Consider the following 20782-nt stretch of genomic DNA (forward strand, 5'->3'; position numbering starts at 1 on the left):
ACTATAGAGGGGGGACTATGTTTCTATAGGGATAGAGAAATGTGTTATGAGGCAGGATGGGGGAGACATGTGAGATGTCACAGAGGGAGGATGGGCTACAGGGGAGGAATAACAAAGGAATATAGTATGTTACTATAGAGGAGGGGGGCTGTGTCACTACAGGGATATAGAAATATGTTATGGGGCAGGTTGTGGGAGACATGTGAGATGTCACAGAGGGAGGATGGGCTACAGGGGAGGAATAACAAAGGAATACAGTATGTTACTATAGAGGGGGGCTGTGTTACTACAGGGATATAGAAATGTGTTATGGGGTAGGGTGGGGGAGACATGTGAGATGTCACAGAGGGAGGATGGGCTACAGGGGAGGAATGAGGAACTAGTATGTTACTATAAAGGTGTGGGGTTCAAAGGTGGTACATGGCAGCCTAATGACATACAGATCCCGTCCCCATCCCCAAAATGGTTAGCTGCATCTCCTCTCCTGGCTTCTCCTGGAGAGGAGCAACTGAAAGGTGGAATGTGTGCCATTCATTCACCCAGGGAGGGGGCTCTGCCTATTTTGTCTGTCCTGGGCCCCACAATTTCTGATGGCAGCTGTGCCAGGGAGGAGGCATTATAAGCGCTGGAGGTTAGCATGGCATGCCCTATTACTCATCATCCACCTCTCTCATCAATGTCCCATCTTTGTTATTCTGCATGTCTGATTAGAGGGAGCCTGATTGGCTGGCTGCCAGCTCACAGAGAGAACCCATTCAGCCCCCAGCACAGGCCCCCTGGCTGGGGAGATAGGAGCGGGGCCGATGTGAATGGAAGTGGAGAGGCTGCTGCTGCAGTGCAAGTGCTGGTGCTGCAGGTGACAGCAGCTCCCTCATTCACTACTATCCCATTCACAGCCCGGATACAGTCATGGAGACTGGCACCCTGCTGCTGCTGGCTGTGGTTTGCTGCCCCCTGATAAATATCTTTCTGCTTTTCCCACTTACTTATTGCAGTGTTCTCCCAGGAGTTGTGGTAGTGCTGACAGGCATCGGTGTTATACAGTGTTTGGGACGTCCTGCATAGATGTGCTCTAGAGCCTCTTATGTTTGCATCATAATTGGCTACAAGCACTGCCAGAGTGCTTTATTCTGCTCCTGACATCCACAGGTGTCACTCACTGAGGTAGCGCTACATAATCTATTAAAGAGCTCACATTCCTGACAATTGATTTCCATTTGCTTTATAATTTGGAGACTGGAAGAGGGATGGCTGGGGAACAGAAGGATGGCTGGGGACACAGAAGAGGGATGGCTGGGGACACAGAAGAGGGATGGCTGGGGACACAGAAGGGGGAATGGCTGGGGAGAAAGAAGAGGGATGGCTGGGGACACAGAAGGGGGATGGCTGGGGACACAGAAGGGGGATGGCTGGGGACACAGAAGACATATGGCTGGGGACACAGAAGAGGGATGGCTGGGGACACAGAAGAGAGCTGGCTGGGGACAAAGTAGAGGGATGGCTGGGGACACAGAAGAGGGATGGCTGGGGACACAGAAGGGGGAATGGCTGGGGACACAGAAGATTGATGGCTGGGGAGACAGAATGTAACTATTCAGAAAATATGGAGGGAGGGGGTGCCAGTCCATTACTTTGTCAGGAGCCCTCAGACCCCTAGATACACCCCTGCTGTCATCTTATATTTCAATTATCACATCCCAAATAGTTTTTAGGCAAAAATGCTACTGATATATATGAGCACCAAATGATAAACATGGCTGCTATAGATCTGTTAATTGTTACTCAATTCAATTGTGTTTTTAAATAAATTACAGTACATCTATTTCACAAATGTTATAATCCCAAATACAACACAATTAAAATCAAACAACATTTACATTATAATATATGTCATACAGAATGAATTTATCAGACATTGTAATTTTTTTACATAGTCTACATATTTACCATTTTACACATGATTTACAGGGCACTTTGTGATTCGGCAGATATATGACGCATATGTTGGGCTGCTTAGAAAGGCACTAAATTCTAAACAAGTTCTAATTGTTTCACTGAATTACTATGTGAAAAGATATTATTATAATTTCTTCAGGGTAGAAAATTAAACATGGTATTTGAGTACATTTTAATACTAAAATATTTAATTTCTGAATTAAAAAGAATGATAAACAGTGAATATACTATATTAGGAACCTGGGATTGGGATTGACTAGAATCACTCAAGTAGTACACTCTTTTTTTGTAATCATCTTTTACTTTCCTGTGCTAATTTCTTGCAATAGGAGTTCTCACATAATCTAACTGTTATTTTAAATTTTTGACAAATAAGAGCCATATTCAATTTGATTCACACCCACGATACTTTTTTGATTCCCGGACTTTCCACCTACTTCACATGTTTTGCATGCAGAAAAATATCATGCGTGTGACCCGCGTATCCCTGTATTCAATTTGAAAGTAAGCGAAAACGGGACCCAGCAAAACTGAAACAAGCGGAAAGTCATGTCAGATTTTGGGAAATCAGCCTGAAACCCCCCAAAAGATGCTCTGACATGGGGGTTTAGCTATGGTTACCCCCGATTTGGCTTGCTAAAGGTATTTGGTGCTTTTAAATGTGCTCAATAGCTGCTAAATAGCATTTTTGTATAAGTGGTGAAGTATATTATTCAGTTTTCTTTTCAGAAAATAACTTATCCCAGCAAATTTGGGGTACTTGAAAATGTGGGTCAGCATATTTTAAAGTTGTTAAAGTTAAGTTTAAAAAATCATGAATAATCCACCTTCCGCAAGCCCCTGCAATGAAAAAAACACCTGGGCCAGACGTGGGGACCCCCCTGGAGTCTAGTTCGCTAGTTTTTAACCTTGCCCCCTACTTTTTTTTTTTTTTGCCCCTAAAATGAAAGTGATTTTTTTGGGTGTTCTTAAGTGTTTTTTTGGATTTTTTTTAATGCAGTTTACCTTTGGGGGGCTGTCTGAAGGCTGCTCGGGGGTTCCCACAACATTGCACCCCAAAACCCCAATTCTGCATTTTTTCCGCCTGCTATTCATAGGCGAAACTTTTTTGCCTATTACATTGCATTGACTTTCCGCCTAGGTGGGAAGTCTTTCAAATTGAATACGACGATACTTTTCTGCCTGGCGAAATGACGTCATTGGTGAAACTTTTTCGCCGATTCTGGCTTTTCGCTCCAAATTGAATACAGGCCCAATTGGTAGAAGTATAGTTTTAGAAATGTCAGTTCCTGAGCAATGTCCCTATCTAACAGGATGTAGTTGGCATCCTGACAGTCAGGATTCCGGCGTTCAGAATGGCAGTTCCGGAATCCCGACAGCTGTCAGAATCCTGGCTCCAGGATCCCGCCTGCTGACATCACAATGGTAAGTATTAGGGTAAGGTTTATGGGTTAGAGGTTAGGATTAGGCACTAGGGGGAGGGTTAGGGTTAAGATGCTGGGGGGGAGGTTTAGGATTTAGCTGCAGGGGGGAGGTTTAGGTTTAGGCTAAGTGAGGGGAGGGTTCAATTTAGGCTGTGGGGGGGTTATGTTTAGAGGTAGGGTTTGGAGTAGGGTTAGAGTATATATCTACAGGTGTTGATATTTCAAAACAGTTGGGATTCCGGCATCAGGATTCTGAGCACCAGTAATGTGTGCACCGGGATTCCATACCCAGCCCCTATATAACAATTTAAGATCAGTGTTTACTTGTTCTATCACTAAAACAATTAGTTCAAAAGAAAACCGATTAAGAATTTGGCACAATTGTTAGCAGACAGTTTATTACTTCTGCCTATGGTGTGCTTGTTCTTGTTATTTTGGCCCCTTAGAAGTTATTCTTAGCATGCCTGATCACATATGATCATCAGAGAATAATCACTACACTGCAGTAATCAAGTACAGGGATGGGAATGGATCTCTCCCATAATAGCTTCAATTCACTTAGGGATACCCTCATTTCAAATAATGTGACCTATTAGTGGTTATTTTCTGTTGACCACATGTGATCAATAAATAATATTACCCTGCACTACAGAAACAGAAATAGAACCAATGAACAAAGGGAGGCACTAAAAATGCCTTATATTCCTGTTTCTGGCACTTACAAACCTGGTAGTCCACTATATAATAATAATAATAATAATAATAATAATAATAATAATAATAATAATAATACAGGTTGAGTCTCCCATATCCAAATATTCCGAAATACAGAATTATTTTGACAGGACTGAGAAAGCACGAATTATTAAAAATATTGTATAAAATTACCTTCAGGCTGTGTGTATAAGGTGTATATGAAACAAATGAATTTAATTTATGTACACAAACTTTGTTTGAGCCACAAAATTATTGAACATATTGTATAAAATTTCCTGCAGGCTGTGTGTATAAGGTGTATATAACACATAAATGCATTCTGTGTGTATATTGGGGTCCCATTCCTAAGATATTTCATTATGATATGCAAATATTCCAAAATACGGAATATTCCGTTATTCAAAATACTTCTGGTCACAAGCATTTTAGATATGGGAGACTCAGCCTGTAATAATAATAATATTTATATTGCATTTTTCTCCTAGTAGGACTCAAAGTGCCTTACATTTGCATTTATATTTCAAAATACAAAATAAGCTTAACAGAAAAGGGAAACATTAGTGATGGGACATACATGAAATGCTTGAATAAATAGGTGAGTCTTGAGTCTGTTTTTGAAGGATTCTAGAGTGGAGGCCTCTCAAATGGTGCAGGGAAGCGAGATCCATAGAGTCGGAGCCACAAAACTAAAAGCCTGACCTCCAGATGAATTCAGGGAGATTCTAATTACTGCTAATAGTCCTTCATCTACAGATTGCAGTACTTGAGTGGGGCAATGGACCTCATTCAGAGTTGGTCGTAAGCGGCCGCTTGGTCGTACCCAGCGATGTTCGCATAACAACGCATGCGTAAGTTTCGCAATGCACATGTGCAAACTAGCTGTTGCGATCGGAAATTTTTCTCTCCTTCAACTTGGCCAGGTCGTTAGTTTGAGTGACAGGATGAGGCATTTGTGGGTGGTAACAGGGGAAGGTGCTTGTGAACGGGGGAGTGGAGATCCGAATGCAGGCGTGCCTGACTATGCAAATGGCGTTTTATGGGAGTGCATAATTAACTAAGTAGTGTCATAGCACATGTGACTTGGGAGGTTTTTACACTGACTTGATCGTAGTGCTTAAGAGAGGGTATTGTCAACCTTAAGCTCTACAACCAGCTCCGATGGTTCCCGATGGTCTCAATTAATCCTTATATGCCCGGAGATGACGTGTATTGCGAATGAGAGGGGGGCATGTTTTTAGTCTTCCTCCCCTCGCTCTTCCAGCTAACGATCCCATTTTAACAACGCATCTTGCGAGCGCTTCATTTGCATATACGGCCCCTTTTCCCTTACGACCGAGCGGCCACAACGGCCGACTCTGAATGAGGTCCAATATGTGTTCAGAAGCTGCTTCAAGTACACTGGGCCGTATTTATTTAGGATTTTGAAAGTCATTGAGCCAATCTTGAAATCATTTCTCCATTTTACAGGCAGCCAGAGAAGGGAGTACAGAATGGGTGTTGAGTGGCTGAAACGGGGCTGGTTGGCTAATAGCCTGGCAGCTGCATTTTGTGTCAGCTGCAAGTGGTGAAATTCTTTTCCTGGTAGACCCAGGTAGAGGGCATAGCAGTGTAGGCGTAATGATACAAATGCATATATCACTTTAAGCAGATATTCTGAGGGAATTAAGTGATTGATTCTGGCTATGTCGCTGAAAGATTGAGGATTTGATTATAGCCGATACCTGAAGTTTAAGGGCTCTATTTTCTAAGCTGTGTTAGGAGACAAAGTTAGGAGCTGATTGGCTGGTACCTTATCACCGTTCATTTTATCTCCTAACACAGCTTAGTAAATAGACCCCTGAGTGTTAAGCCACCACCCAGGACAACACCAAGATTCTGCACATTTAAAATGTTGTGGACCTTGGGCCTGATTCACGCAGATCGAGCGATTGTTTGCCATTGCACATGCCTATGCACTGCGATTACGCTGCGATTGCATTATGAACACGCACTCACAGAGGAATCCATTGCCAAGTGTGTGACAGACTGCAAGCGTTTGGGGGTGGTAATGGGGATTGGTCACAAAAATGCAGGAGTGTCTGGGCCTGATTCAGACCCGGTCGCAAGTGCTGTGCTCCTTCGTGCGCATTCGCGAGACCCGGATAGCAACGGGCAATCCGTCGCTCCGGGTCTCGTACCAAAGGGGGCGTGCTGTCAATGTTGAGTGACAGCACGCCCTCTTTGGTGGGTGGGCCTGGGGTGTGGCTGCCCAGATGGAGGCGTTCCAATGGGAACGCCTACCGTCTGGGACCGGCCCCACTGACATCACAAGTGATGTCAGTGGGAGAGCTTTCGGCTCTGTTAGAGCCGAAAGCTCTCTGGGGCTTGCAGCAATGAGACCCTACCACAAGGGTCTCATCACAAGCCCGATAGTCGTGATGGTCTTGACCATCGCGACCATCATCATGGCCGCTCGCTATAGCTGTGGGTGATCACCCTCAGCTATGCGAGCGGCCAGGAGGCCGTTCTGAAAAAAAAATGCCTGGCCCTGGTTCAGATGAAGCGCTCTGTCGAGCTTCCGGCTCTGAATCAGGCCCTCTGTCAATTTAAACGCTGATACATAGGCATGCATAAATTAGCCAAGGCAACTGCATACACAGCTCTGCGTGTCAGAAGAGCACCCAAGGCTGCGGCAGGTTAGACGTGGCACAAGAGTAAAATGGCCGCCGATGTGCTTTGATCTTTCCAATGTTTACGACAGTGCACGCAGGTGAGAAGGCAGCCTTGGGCGTCTTTATGCTCAGGTGATCTTTGCTGACATTTGAATATTTTCACAGCTGCATTGCATATGAAAACACAGTTGTCTTTGCATTAGCGACCATCTCTGAATCAGGCCCCTTATTAGTTATTGCTTGATGATCACCACCATCAGCAGTGAGCAGGTAAAATACTAGCTCATCGGGGCAAGAAAATTAGAGAACATCTGAGACATTAAATTAATTCAGAATGCAACAAGGACTGACAAGTGGAACCAGTTGTGCATTACAGGGCCAATTCAAAGTTGAACACAACTCACACACAATTACACACACATTGCAGGCACAGAACTAAATGTATAGAAAAACTACAAAAAACAAATGGAGCAGATAAAAAAAAAATAATCAGGGTATTTATAGATCCACAGTCTTCAGCAGCCATTTAAATAAATAAACCTCTGTGTGGTTTTTAGTTACTAGCAAACAAAAGGAAATAAATAAACAGCACTTGAAGTTTGCGAATAGCAGATGATTCCAAAATGATAAAAAACTTATAATTATTATTATTATCATTATTATTGTTATTTTTATTAAAACAAAATGTCTGTGATACCCCAGACTTTCTCACTCATGTTGTTTCCTATATAAAATGCATATATGTAAATACTGTATATATAAATGTAAATACAGTGTAACTGTGTATGTGGCACAGAATGGTTAATATGGAACCATATTGTAACTCTCTGTTAACTTGATGCCCCACCAGTGTATGAAGATATTTACCCATATACATATACCACCTGATGTACCCAGTTTCACCCAGGTAGACCTTAGAAATTTACTGTTTCCATTTCCATCTCATCACTCCATTACACATTAATCCTTCACCTCCATAGTAATGCATTACTAATATAGTAACACATTACCCTCCCGCACCTATATACTAACACATTCCACTCCCTCACCTCTATAATAACACATTTCCCTTCCTTGCCCATTATTTAACACAATCGTCATGTTTGGAAACCCTTGGGATGACAGTTGGTGTTAGAATATAACCTCTGCTACATCCATGATGAGACAGCTAGGTAGGACATTGCATTGGTGAAAGAAACATTTTAGCCCTTTTCACCCCCTTAGAAGTCACATTTTGAAAAATCCCTTCTTAGTGGGTACCTACAGTATATCATAGAAACCATATACTCCCAGATTTTAATGTTTCTAGATACAGGGGTTTGGCTGGACATTGATAAGTCAGTCAATCAGACAGTCAGTCGTCGAGTCAGTCAAGTTTTGATTTTATATTTATAGATGTACTTGTGCAGGTAGAGTGTGGTGAGTCAGCAGCAGGTCACATGACTCAGACAGCTGCAGGTGACTGAGGTGGACAGTTACTTCAGTAACAGAGAGCCCTGAGGAAAATGGAAAATGTACTGAGGAGAAGACCTGCACTGTGAAATTCTTCTGAAGCTTTGCCATGACCAGAGACCAACGCTGTGCTACAGGACTCCTGTGTAAAAGAGCTGATCCCTGGAACTCCCTGTCGGTACATGTGGGACTTGGTGATTGACAACACTTACAGACGGAGGCAGGAAAAGTATGGTGACTAAAGACCCTGTAGATGAGCTGATTAGAAGGGGGGCGGCTATCTTCTCCTTAGCAGACCCCCACTTCAGGACATCAGTTAAAATATCAGAGGATGTCTGTATATAGTATATAGTGCTCAGCCCTGCATGAAAACACCCTTCCCTAGCAACAGGTTACACAGTGACAATTAATCCTTATATGCCCGGAGATGACGTGTATTGCGAATGAGAGGGGGGCATGTTTTTAGTCTTCCTCCCCTCGCTCTTCCAGCTAACGATCCCATTTTAACAACGCATCTTGCGAGCGCTTCATTTGCATATACGGCCCCTTTTCCCTTACGACCGAGCGGCCACAACGGCCGACTCTGAATGAGGTCCAATATGTGTTCAGAAGCTGCTTCAAGTACACTGGGCCGTATTTATTTAGGATTTTGAAAGTCATTGAGCCAATCTTGAAATCATTTCTCCATTTTACAGGCAGCCAGAGAAGGGAGTACAGAATGGGTGTTGAGTGGCTGAAACGGGGCTGGTTGGCTAATAGCCTGGCAGCTGCATTTTGTGTCAGCTGCAAGTGGTGAAATTCTTTTCCTGGTAGACCCAGGTAGAGGGCATAGCAGTGTAGGCGTAATGATACAAATGCATATATCACTTTAAGCAGATATTCTGAGGGAATTAAGTGATTGATTCTGGCTATGTCGCTGAAAGATTGAGGATTTGATTATAGCCGATACCTGAAGTTTAAGGGCTCTATTTTCTAAGCTGTGTTAGGAGACAAAGTTAGGAGCTGATTGGCTGGTACCTTATCACCGTTCATTTTATCTCCTAACACAGCTTAGTAAATAGACCCCTGAGTGTTAAGCCACCACCCAGGACAACACCAAGATTCTGCACATTTAAAATGTTGTGGACCTTGGGCCTGATTCACGCAGATCGAGCGATTGTTTGCCATTGCACATGCCTATGCACTGCGATTACGCTGCGATTGCATTATGAACACGCACTCACAGAGGAATCCATTGCCAAGTGTGTGACAGACTGCCAGCGTTTGGGGGTGGTAATGGGGATTGGTCACAAAAATGCAGGAGTGTCTGGGCCTGATTCAGACCCGGTCGCAAGTGCTGTGCTCCTTCGTGCGCATTCGCGAGACCCGGATAGCAACGGGCAATCCGTCGCTCCGGGTCTCGTACCAAAGGGGGCGTGCTGTCAATGTTGAGTGACAGCACGCCCTCTTTGGTGGGTGGGCCTGGGGTGTGGCTGCCCAGATGGAGGCGTTCCAATGGGAACGCCTACCGTCTGGGACCGGCCCCACTGACATCACAAGTGATGTCAGTGGGAGAGCTTTCGGCTCTGTTAGAGCCGAAAGCTCTCTGGGGCTTGCAGCAATGAGACCCTACCACAAGGGTCTCATCACAAGCCCGATAGTCGTGATGGTCTTGACCATCGCGACCATCATCATGGCCGCTCGCTATAGCTGTGGGTGATCACCCTCAGCTATGCGAGCGGCCAGGAGGCCGTTCTGAAAAAAAAATGCCTGGCCCTGGTTCAGATGAAGCGCTCTGTCGAGCTTCCGGCTCTGAATCAGGCCCTCTGTCAATTTAAACGCTGATACATAGGCATGCATAAATTAGCCAAGGCAACTGCATACACAGCTCTGCGTGTCAGAAGAGCACCCAAGGCTGCGGCAGGTTAGACGTGGCACAAGAGTAAAATGGCCGCCGATGTGCTTTGATCTTTCCAATGTTTACGACAGTGCACGCAGGTGAGAAGGCAGCCTTGGGCGTCTTTATGCTCAGGTGATCTTTGCTGACATTTGAATATTTTCACAGCTGCATTGCATATGAAAACACAGTTGTCTTTGCATTAGCGACCATCTCTGAATCAGGCCCCTTATTAGTTATTGCTTGATGATCACCACCATCAGCAGTGAGCAGGTAAAATACTAGCTCATCGGGGCAAGAAAATTAGAGAACATCTGAGACATTAAATTAATTCAGAATGCAACAAGGACTGACAAGTGGAACCAGTTGTGCATTACAGGGCCAATTCAAAGTTGAACACAACTCACACACAATTACACACACATTGCAGGCACAGAACTAAATGTATAGAAAAACTACAAAAAACAAATGGAGCAGATAAAAAAAAAATAATCAGGGTATTTATAGATCCACAGTCTTCAGCAGCCATTTAAATAAATAAACCTCTGTGTGGTTTTTAGTTACTAGCAAACAAAAGGAAATAAATAAACAGCACTTGAAGTTTGCGAATAGCAGATGATTCCAAAATGATAAAAAACTTATAATTATTATTATTATCATTATTATTGTTATTTTTATTAAAACAAAATGTCTGTGATACCCCAGACTTTCTCACTCATGTTGTTTCCTATATAAAATGCATATATGTAAATACTGTATATATAAATGTAAATACAGTGTAACTGTGTATGTGGCACAGAATGGTTAATATGGAACCATATTGTAACTCTCTGTTAACTTGATGCCCCACCAGTGTATGAAGATATTTACCCATATACATATACCACCTGATGTACCCAGTTTCACCCAGGTAGACCTTAGAAATTTACTGTTTCCATTTCCATCTCATCACTCCATTACACATTAATCCTTCACCTCCATAGTAATGCATTACTAATATAGTAACACATTACCCTCCCGCACCTATATACTAACACATTCCACTCCCTCACCTCTATAATAACACATTTCCCTTCCTTGCCCATTATTTAACACAATCGTCATGTTTGGAAACCCTTGGGATGACAGTTGGTGTTAGAATATAACCTCTGCTACATCCATGATGAGACAGCTAGGTAGGACATTGCATTGGTGAAAGAAACATTTTAGCCCTTTTCACCCCCTTAGAAGTCACATTTTGAAAAATCCCTTCTTAGTGGGAACCTACAGTATATCATAGAAACCATATACTCCCAGATTTTAATGTTTCTAGATACAGGGGTTTGGCTGGACATTGATAAGTCAGTCAATCAGACAGTCAGTCGTCGAGTCAGTCAAGTTTTGATTTTATATTTATAGATGTACTTGTGCAGGTAGAGTGTGGTGAGTCAGCAGCAGGTCACATGACTCAGACAGCTGCAGGTGACTGAGGTGGACAGTTACTTCAGTAACAGAGAGCCCTGAGGAAAATGGAAAATGTACTGAGGAGAAGACCTGCACTGTGAAATTCTTCTGAAGCTTTGCCATGACCAGAGACCAACGCTGTGCTACAGGACTCCTGTGTAAAAGAGCTGATCCCTGGAACTCCCTGTCGGTACATGTGGGACTTGGTGATTGACAACACTTACAGACGGAGGCAGGAAAAGTATGGTGACTAAAGACCCTGTAGATGAGCTGATTAGAAGGGGGGCGGCTATCTTCTCCTTAGCAGACCCCCACTTCAGGACATCAGTTAAAATATCAGAGGATGTCTGTATATAGTATATAGTGCTCAGCCCTGCATGAAAACACCCTTCCCTAGCAACAGGTTACACAGTGACAAATAGTTTTACCACAGTGAATACCTCATCCCCAAGCTTGTAGTACTCCAGTAATATAAGGGGATATTTGCTATCTTCCTAGAGTAGCTTAAATGAGTAAAACTGCCTGAATTCTGTGAAAAGGGAAACATGCCAGCCTCAGTATAACTCTTAACCCTCATACTGGAGGGAAATCTAATAAGGATCAGCTTATCCAACTTGACTGCTACCAGTTTATTGAAAGTTACTTTCATCATATAAACTTAATATGGTATAAAGGAGATCAAACAGGGCAAAAGTATCAAACGGTAGTCACCAGCTGCAGGAGAGGATAATTGTAGCAATTTAAATAAATAAGGAGAACAAAGGAAACATTGAGCTAAACTATTAACCTGTTGAGACTAAAATCAGTAGGGGACTCCTTCTACATCTGCAGTGCAGCCAAGCAGGATCTCATAAACTATCCATAGTGTTGTGCTTAAGGTTACCTAGAAAGACCCCTGCTACAGTCTTGCCAAAACTCATCAGACATTAAATGTTGCCATTGCCCCTTGATGCCCAGTCAGAGAATTAGCTGTGCAATGTATGTGCACCACCTCTACAGAGTCAACAGGGTAAGAAAGCACTGATTAAATGTCAAAATTCTAGTAATTTTAAAGTGTTTGAAGTAAAATGCCTTAAGGTTATAACTGTTTCCTTCAACCTTGTAGTGGTTCAGTCTATAGAGACTGCTTATACAGTTTAAATTTTTACTAAATTATATTTGATAATGTGGTAAAGTTGGGTTAAGATTACCTGCCTTGCTGCTGTCAAAACCAGCCTAATGTTCACAGGGTCACATAGTCCAAACTGGGAAGAAGACTATAGTTCCTGCTGAGTTCTAGTATGTATGTTACTTACCCGAAAATACCTGTGCAAATATTTTATTGTTGAAATGTATTGAAGCTATACCTGTATCCCTAATATTATTTCAGCCATGTTAATGAGTTAGTCCTGTCAATAAATAGAAACTTGTTTGGCATTAATTGGCAGAATTAACTGTGTGAAGAATCAAACTCATTCTCCTCTACTTTGAAGATAACTGTTATGAATCTCTGGGAAGATTCATAGTGAAACCAATACCAGGAAAATGGAGCTCAATATAGTATAATGAGTTGATTGTTTGTGGAGCTAGGTAAGTCAATTGATTAAGAGCTGATTGATAAAATGTTCCTGAAGAGTCAATTGATAAAGAGTCGATTGATAAGGAGTTGTGAAGATAGATGGCTCCTCACAGGAATGTGGCCTTAAAGCTGATATATGCTCGACTGGTTGCAACCTTGAGAACTGGAATGCACTTGGCTAGTTATAGCCTCGAGAGCTGGTATGCACTTGGATAGTTGCAGATTGGAGACCTGGTATTCACTTGGCAAGTTGCAGCATTGAGAGCTGGTATGCACTTGGCAAGTTGCAGCTTTGAGAGCTGGAGTACACTTGGCATGTATGCACTTGGCAAGTTGCAGCCTTGAGAGCTGGAATGCAGTTGCCAAGTTACAGCCTTCAGAGCTGGAATGCACTTGGCAAGTTGCAGCCTTGAAAGCTTGAATGCACTTGGTTAGTGGCAGCCTTGAGAGCTGGAATGCACTTGGTTAGTGGCAGAATTGAGAGCTGGAATGCAATTAGTTATATCAGAAACTGCTATAAATGTTAAATGCTGTTTGAACATGCAGACAACGAATTGCTACTGATCTGAGGAATTTTAAATTGCAGATAAACACTGAATTTCAGTGCAGACAGCTGGGTGTAATTTAGCTGATTGGTCACACAGACACAGAGGCGCTGCTGAGACTGCTGGAATGAATACTCAAAAGGTTCACACAGTACTGAAGTACAAATTTGACACTACTGTGATGTACTTGCAGGAATTCCACACAGACACTGAGGTGTGGCAAGCACTGCTCTGATGATACTTGCAAAGAATCCACACAGATGCTGAGGTGTGGCAAGCACTGCTCTGATGTTACTTGCAGAGAATCCACACTGAATCTGGGTACACACCTAAAAATATTCTATTCAACCATCCAACTAGTTGATTGGTTGGAATGAAAATTTGGTAACGTATGGGAGTAAATGATGATCAGCATAGGCAAACGCAGGGGGGGTTTCCATCTGCCTGGAAACCCCCCTCCCCAGCACACACAATGACCACAATAGAAATAGTAATATTATAGAATGTTACTAGCGCTGCATGTTCTTCCCAGTATCATAAATGAAATGATTAGCACCAGCTGTGGATCTTTTAAAATGTGTCAGCTAGTAATAAATATACCTGTGCACCAACTAGGACATGTGGAAAACATGCACTGTTAGGGGTGCACTGCTATAGACCATCAATAGGGTTAATTATTAATACTGTATAATAATACAGTACACTATCCAGTGCATAAGGAGCCCAATATGTAGATATATATGTACAGGGCAGTGCTAGGTTCCTCTGCTGCTTCCACAGACTCCCAGACTTGCTCTAATGCTCTGGGATGGTGCCCACATCTGAAGAAAAACATTCTACACAGACAGGATGGACCTACTGCCGCATCCAATGGCTTACTATGATCGCTGGTCCCTGTATATGCTGGAAATATGCAACACAATATACTTTGTATGTAACATATTAAAGCTGGATAAGTACTAATTCTGCCCTCTTCATGGACTGGCCACACTCACTCTAAAATCAACCATTTGGAAACCCCCCCTCTAGAAATCCTGAGTTTGCCACTGAAATGAGCCTTGGAAGATGCTCCATAGAGAAACCGCTACTTTTCTTTACATCATTGTCTTGCTTAACACAATGACTCTGTCATTATTTTATAGACCTACACACCTTTTGGCTTCACTTAATAATGTACAGTACACCCTAAGCCTCCCATTTAAAGTAATTTTAAGAATATTTCTACCAAATTCACAAGATTATACAAAATTCATGCCATACATTAGAGAAATATGGGTCACTTTACTGCCATGGGCCCCAGGCTACCACATAACATGCTTCTAATATATATAATAATATACATACTGTATATTATAGCCGATACCTGAAGTTTAAGGGCTCTATTTTCTAAGCTGTGTTAGGAGACAAAGTTAGGAGCTGATTGGCTGGTACCTTATCACCGTTCATTTTATCTCCTAACACAGCTTAGTAAATAGACCCCTGAGTGTTAAGTCACCACCCAGGACAACACCAAGATTCTGCACATTTAAAATGTTGTGGACCTTGGGCCTGATTCACGCAGATCGAGCGATTGTTTGCCATTGCACATGCCTATGCACTGCGATTACGCTGCGATTGCATTATGAACACGCACTCACAGAGGAATCCATTGCCAAGTGTGTGACAGACTGCCAGCGTTTGGGGGTGGTAATGGGGATTGGTCACAAAAATGCAGGAGTGTCTGGGCCTGATTCAGACCCGGTCGCAAGTGCTGTGCTCCTTCGTGCGCATTCGCGAGACCCGGATAGCAACGGGCAATCCGTCGCTCCGGGTCTCGTACCAAAGGGGGCGTGCTGTCAATGTTGAGTGACAGCATGCCCTCTTTGGTGGGTGGGCCTGGGGTGTGGCTGCCCAGATGGAGGCGTTCCAATGGGAACGCCTACCGTCTGGGACCGGCCCCACTGACATCACAAGTGATGTCAGTGGGAGAGCTTTCGGCTCTGTTAGAGCCGAAAGCTCTCTGGGGCTTGCAGCAATGAGACCCTACCACAAGGGTCTCATCACAAGCCCGATAGTCGTGATGGTCTTGACCATCGCGACCATCATCATGGCCGCTCGCTATAGCTGTGGGTGATCACCCTCAGCTATGCGAGCGGCCAGGAGGCCGTTCTGAAAAAAAAATGCCTGGCCCTGGTTCAGATGAAGCGCTCTGTCGAGCTTCCGGCTCTGAATCAGGCCCTCTGTCAATTTAAACGCTGATACATAGGCATGCATAAATTAGCCAAGGCAACTGCATACACAGCTCTGCGTGTCAGAAGAGCACCCAAGGCTGCGGCAGGTTAGACGTGGCACAAGAGTAAAATGGCCGCCGATGTGCTTTGATCTTTCCAATGTTTACGACAGTGCACGCAGGTGAGAAGGCAGCCTTGGGCGTCTTTATGCTCAGGTGATCTTTGCTGACATTTGAATATTTTCACAGCTGCATTGCATATGAAAACACAGTTGTCTTTGCATTAGCGACCATCTCTGAATCAGGCCCCTTATTAGTTATTGCTTGATGATCACCACCATCAGCAGTGAGCAGGTAAAATACTAGCTCATCGGGGCAAGAAAATTAGAGAACATCTGAGACATTAAATTAATTCAGAATGCAACAAGGACTGACAAGTGGAACCAGTTGTGCATTACAGGGCCAATTCAAAGTTGAACACAACTCACACACAATTACACACACATTGCAGGCACAGAACTAAATGTATAGAAAAACTACAAAAAAGAAATGGAGCAGATAAAAAAAAAATAATCAGGGTATTTATAGATCCACAGTCTTCAGCAGCCATTTAAATAAATAAACCTCTGTGTGGTTTTTAGTTACTAGCAAACAAAAGGAAATAAATAAACAGCACTTGAAGTTTGCGAATAGCAGATGATTCCAAAATGATAAAAAACTTATAATTATTATTATTATCATTATTATTGTTATTTTTATTAAAACAAAATGTCTGTGATACCCCAGACTTTCTCACTCATGTTGTTTCCTATATAAAATGCATATATGTAAATACTGTATATATAAATGTAAATACAGTGTAACTGTGTATGTGGCACAGAATGGTTAATATGGAACCATATTGTAACTCTCTGTTAACTTGATGCCCCACCAGTGTATGAAGACATTTACCCATATACATATACCACCTGATGTACCCAGTTTCACCCAGGTAGACCTTAGAAATTTACTGTTTCCATTTCCATCTCATCACTCCATTACACATTAATCCTTCACCTCCATAGTAATGCATTACTAATATAGTAACACATTACCCTCCCGCACCTATATACTAACACATTCCACTCCCTCACCTCTATAATAACACATTTCCCTTCCTTGCCCATTATTTAACACAATCGTCATGTTTGGAAACCCTTGGGATGACAGTTGGTGTTAGAATATAACCTCTGCTACATCCATGATGAGACAGCTAGGTAGGACATTGCATTGGTGAAAGAAACATTTTAGCCCTTTTCACCCCCTTAGAAGTCACATTTTGAAAAATCCCTTCTTAGTGGGTACCTACAGTATATCATAGAAACCATATACTCCCAGATTTTAATGTTTCTAGATACAGGGGTTTGGCTGGACATTGATAAGTCAGTCAATCAGACAGTCAGTCGTCGAGTCAGTCAAGTTTTGATTTTATATTTATAGATGTACTTGTGCAGGTAGAGTGTGGTGAGTCAGCAGCAGGTCACATGACTCAGACAGCTGCAGGTGACTGAGGTGGACAGTTACTTCAGTAACAGAGAGCCCTGAGGAAAATGGAAAATGTACTGAGGAGAAGACCTGCACTGTGAAATTCTTCTGAAGCTTTGCCATGACCAGAGACCAACGCTGTGCTACAGGACTCCTGTGTAAAAGAGCTGATCCCTGGAACTCCCTGTCGGTACATGTGGGACTTGGTGATTGACAACACTTACAGACGGAGGCAGGAAAAGTATGGTGACTAAAGACCCTGTAGATGAGCTGATTAGAAGGGGGGCGGCTATCTTCTCCTTAGCAGACCCCCACTTCAGGACATCAGTTAAAATATCAGAGGATGTCTGTATATAGTATATAGTGCTCAGCCCTGCATGAAAACACCCTTCCCTAGCAACAGGTTACACAGTGACAAATAGTTTTACCACAGTGAATACCTCATCCCCAAGCTTGTAGTACTCCAGTAATATAAGGGGATATTTGCTGTCTTCCTAGAGTAGCTTAAATGAGTAAAACTGCCTGAATTCTGTGAAAAGGGAAACATGCCAGCCTCAGTATAACTCTTAACCCTCATACTGGAGGGAAATCTAATAAGGATCAGCTTATCCAACTTGACTGCTACCAGTTTATTGAAAGTTACTTTCATCATATAAACTTAATATGGTATAAAGGAGATCAAACAGGGCAAAAGTATCAAACGGTAGTCACCAGCTGCAGGAGAGGATAATTGTAGCAATTTAAATAAATAAGGAGAACAAAGGAAACATTGAGCTAAACTATTAACCTGTTGAGACTAAAATCAGTAGGGGACTCCTTCTACATCTGCAGTGCAGCCAAGCAGGATCTCATAAACTATCCATAGTGTTGTGCTTAAGGTTACCTAGAAAGACCCCTGCTACAGTCTTGCCAAAACTCATCAGACATTAAATGTTGCCATTGCCCCTTGATGCCCAGTCAGAGAATTAGCTGTGCAATGTATGTGCACCACCTCTACAGAGTCAACAGGGTAAGAAAGCACTGATTAAATGTCAAAATTCTAGTAATTTTAAAGTGTTTGAAGTAAAATGCCTTAAGGTTATAACTGTTTCCTTCAACCTTGTAGTGGTTCAGTCTATAGAGACTGCTTATACAGTTTAAATTTTTACTAAATTATATTTGATAATGTGGTAAAGTTGGGTTAAGATTACCTGCCTTGCTGCTGTCAAAACCAGCCTAATGTTCACAGGGTCACATAGCCCAAACTGGGAAGAAGACTATAGTTCCTGCTGAGTTCTAGTATGTATGTTACTTACCCGAAAATACCTGTGCAAATATTTTATTGTTGAAATGTATTGAAGCTATACCTGTATCCCTAATATTATTTCAGCCATGTTAATGAGTTAGTCCTGTCAATAAATAGAAACTTGTTTGGCATTAATTGGCAGAATTAACTGTGTGAAGAATCAAACTCATTCTCCTCTACTTTGAAGATAACTGTTATGAATCTCTGGGAAGATTCATAGTGAAACCAATACCAGGAAAATGGAGCTCAATATAGTATAATGAGTTGATTGTTTGTGGAGCTAGGTAAGTCAATTGATTAAGAGCTGATTGATAAAATGTTCCTGAAGAGTCAATTGATAAAGAGTCGATTGATAAGGAGTTGTGAAGATAGATGGCTCCTCACAGGAATGTGGCCTTAAAGCTGATATATGCTCGACTGGTTGCAACCTTGAGAACTGGAATGCACTTGGCTAGTTATAGCCTCGAGAGCTGGTATGCACTTGGATAGTTGCAGATTGGAGACCTGGTATTCGCTTGGCAAGTTGCAGCATTGAGAGCTGGTATGCACTTGGCAAGTTGCAGCTTTGAGAGCTGGAGTACACTTGACATGTATGCACTTGGCAAGTTGCAGCCTTGAGAGCTGGAATGCAGTTGCCAAGTTGCAGCCTTGAGAGCTGGAATGCACTTGGCAAGTTGCAGCCTTGAAAGCTTGAATGCACTTGGTTAGTGGCAGCCTTGAGAGCTGGAATGCACTTGGTTAGTGGCAGAATTGAGAGCTGGAATGCAATTAGTTATATCAGAAACTGCTATAAATGTTAAATGCTGTTTGAACATGCAGACAACGAATTGCTACTGATCTGAGGAATTTTAAATTGCAGATAAACACTGAATTTCAGTGCAGACAGCTGGGTGTAATTTAGCTGATTGGTCACACAGACACAGAGGCGCTGCTGAGACTGCTGGAATGAATACTCAAAAGGTTCACACAGTACTGAAGTACAAATTTGACACTACTGTGATGTACTTGCAGGAATTCCACACAGACACTGAGGTGTGGCAAGCACTGCTCTGATGATACTTGCAAAGAATCCACACAGATGCTGAGGTGTGGCAAGCACTGCTCTGATGTTACTTGCAGAGAATCCACACTGAATCTGGGTACACACCTAAAAATATTCTATTCAACCATCCAACTAGTTGATTGGTTGGAATGAAAATTTGGTAACGTATGGGAGTAAATGATGATCAGCATAGGCAAACGCAGGGGGGGTTTCCATCTGCCTGGAAACCCCCCTCCCCAGCACACACAATGACCACAATAGAAATAGTAATATTATAGAATGTTACTAGCGCTGCATGTTCTTCCCAGTATCATAAATGAAATGATTAGCACCAGCTGTGGATCTTTTAAAATGTGTCAGCTAGTAATAAATATACCTGTGCACCAACTAGGACATGTGGAAAACATGCACTGTTAGGGGTGCACTGCTATAGACCATCAATAGGGTTAATTATTAATACTGTATAATAATACAGTACACTATCCAGTGCATAAGGAGCCCAATATGTAGATATATATGTACAGGGCAGTGCTAGGTTCCTCTGCTGCTTCCACAGACTCCCAGACTTGCTCTAATGCTCTGGGATGGTGCCCACATCTGAAGAAAAACATTCTACACAGACAGGATGGACCTACTGCCGCATCCAATGGCTTACTATGATCGCTGGTCCCTGTATATGCTGGAAATATGCAACACAATATACTTTGTATGTAACATATTAAAGCTGGATAAGTACTAATTCTGCCCTCTTCATGGACTGGCCACACTCACTCTAAAATCAACCATTTGGAAACCCCCCCTCTAGAAATCCTGAGTTTGCCACTGAAATGAGCCTTGGAAGATGCTCCATAGAGAAACCGCTACTTTTCTTTACATCATTGTCTTGCTTAACACAATGACTCTGTCATTATTTTATAGACCTACACACCTTTTGGCTTCACTTAATAATGTACAGTACACCCTAAGCCTCCCATTTAAAGTAATTTTAAGAATATTTCTACCAAATTCACAAGATTATACAAAATTCATGCCATACATTAGAGAAATATGGGTCACTTTACTGCCATGGGCCCCAGGCTACCACATAACATGCTTCTAAT

This window comes from Taudactylus pleione, unplaced genomic scaffold (genome assembly GCF_031769625.1).
Source record: "Taudactylus pleione unplaced genomic scaffold, aTauple2 ptg000179l, whole genome shotgun sequence".
NCBI classification, from domain to species: Eukaryota; Metazoa; Chordata; class Amphibia; order Anura; family Myobatrachidae; genus Taudactylus; species Taudactylus pleione.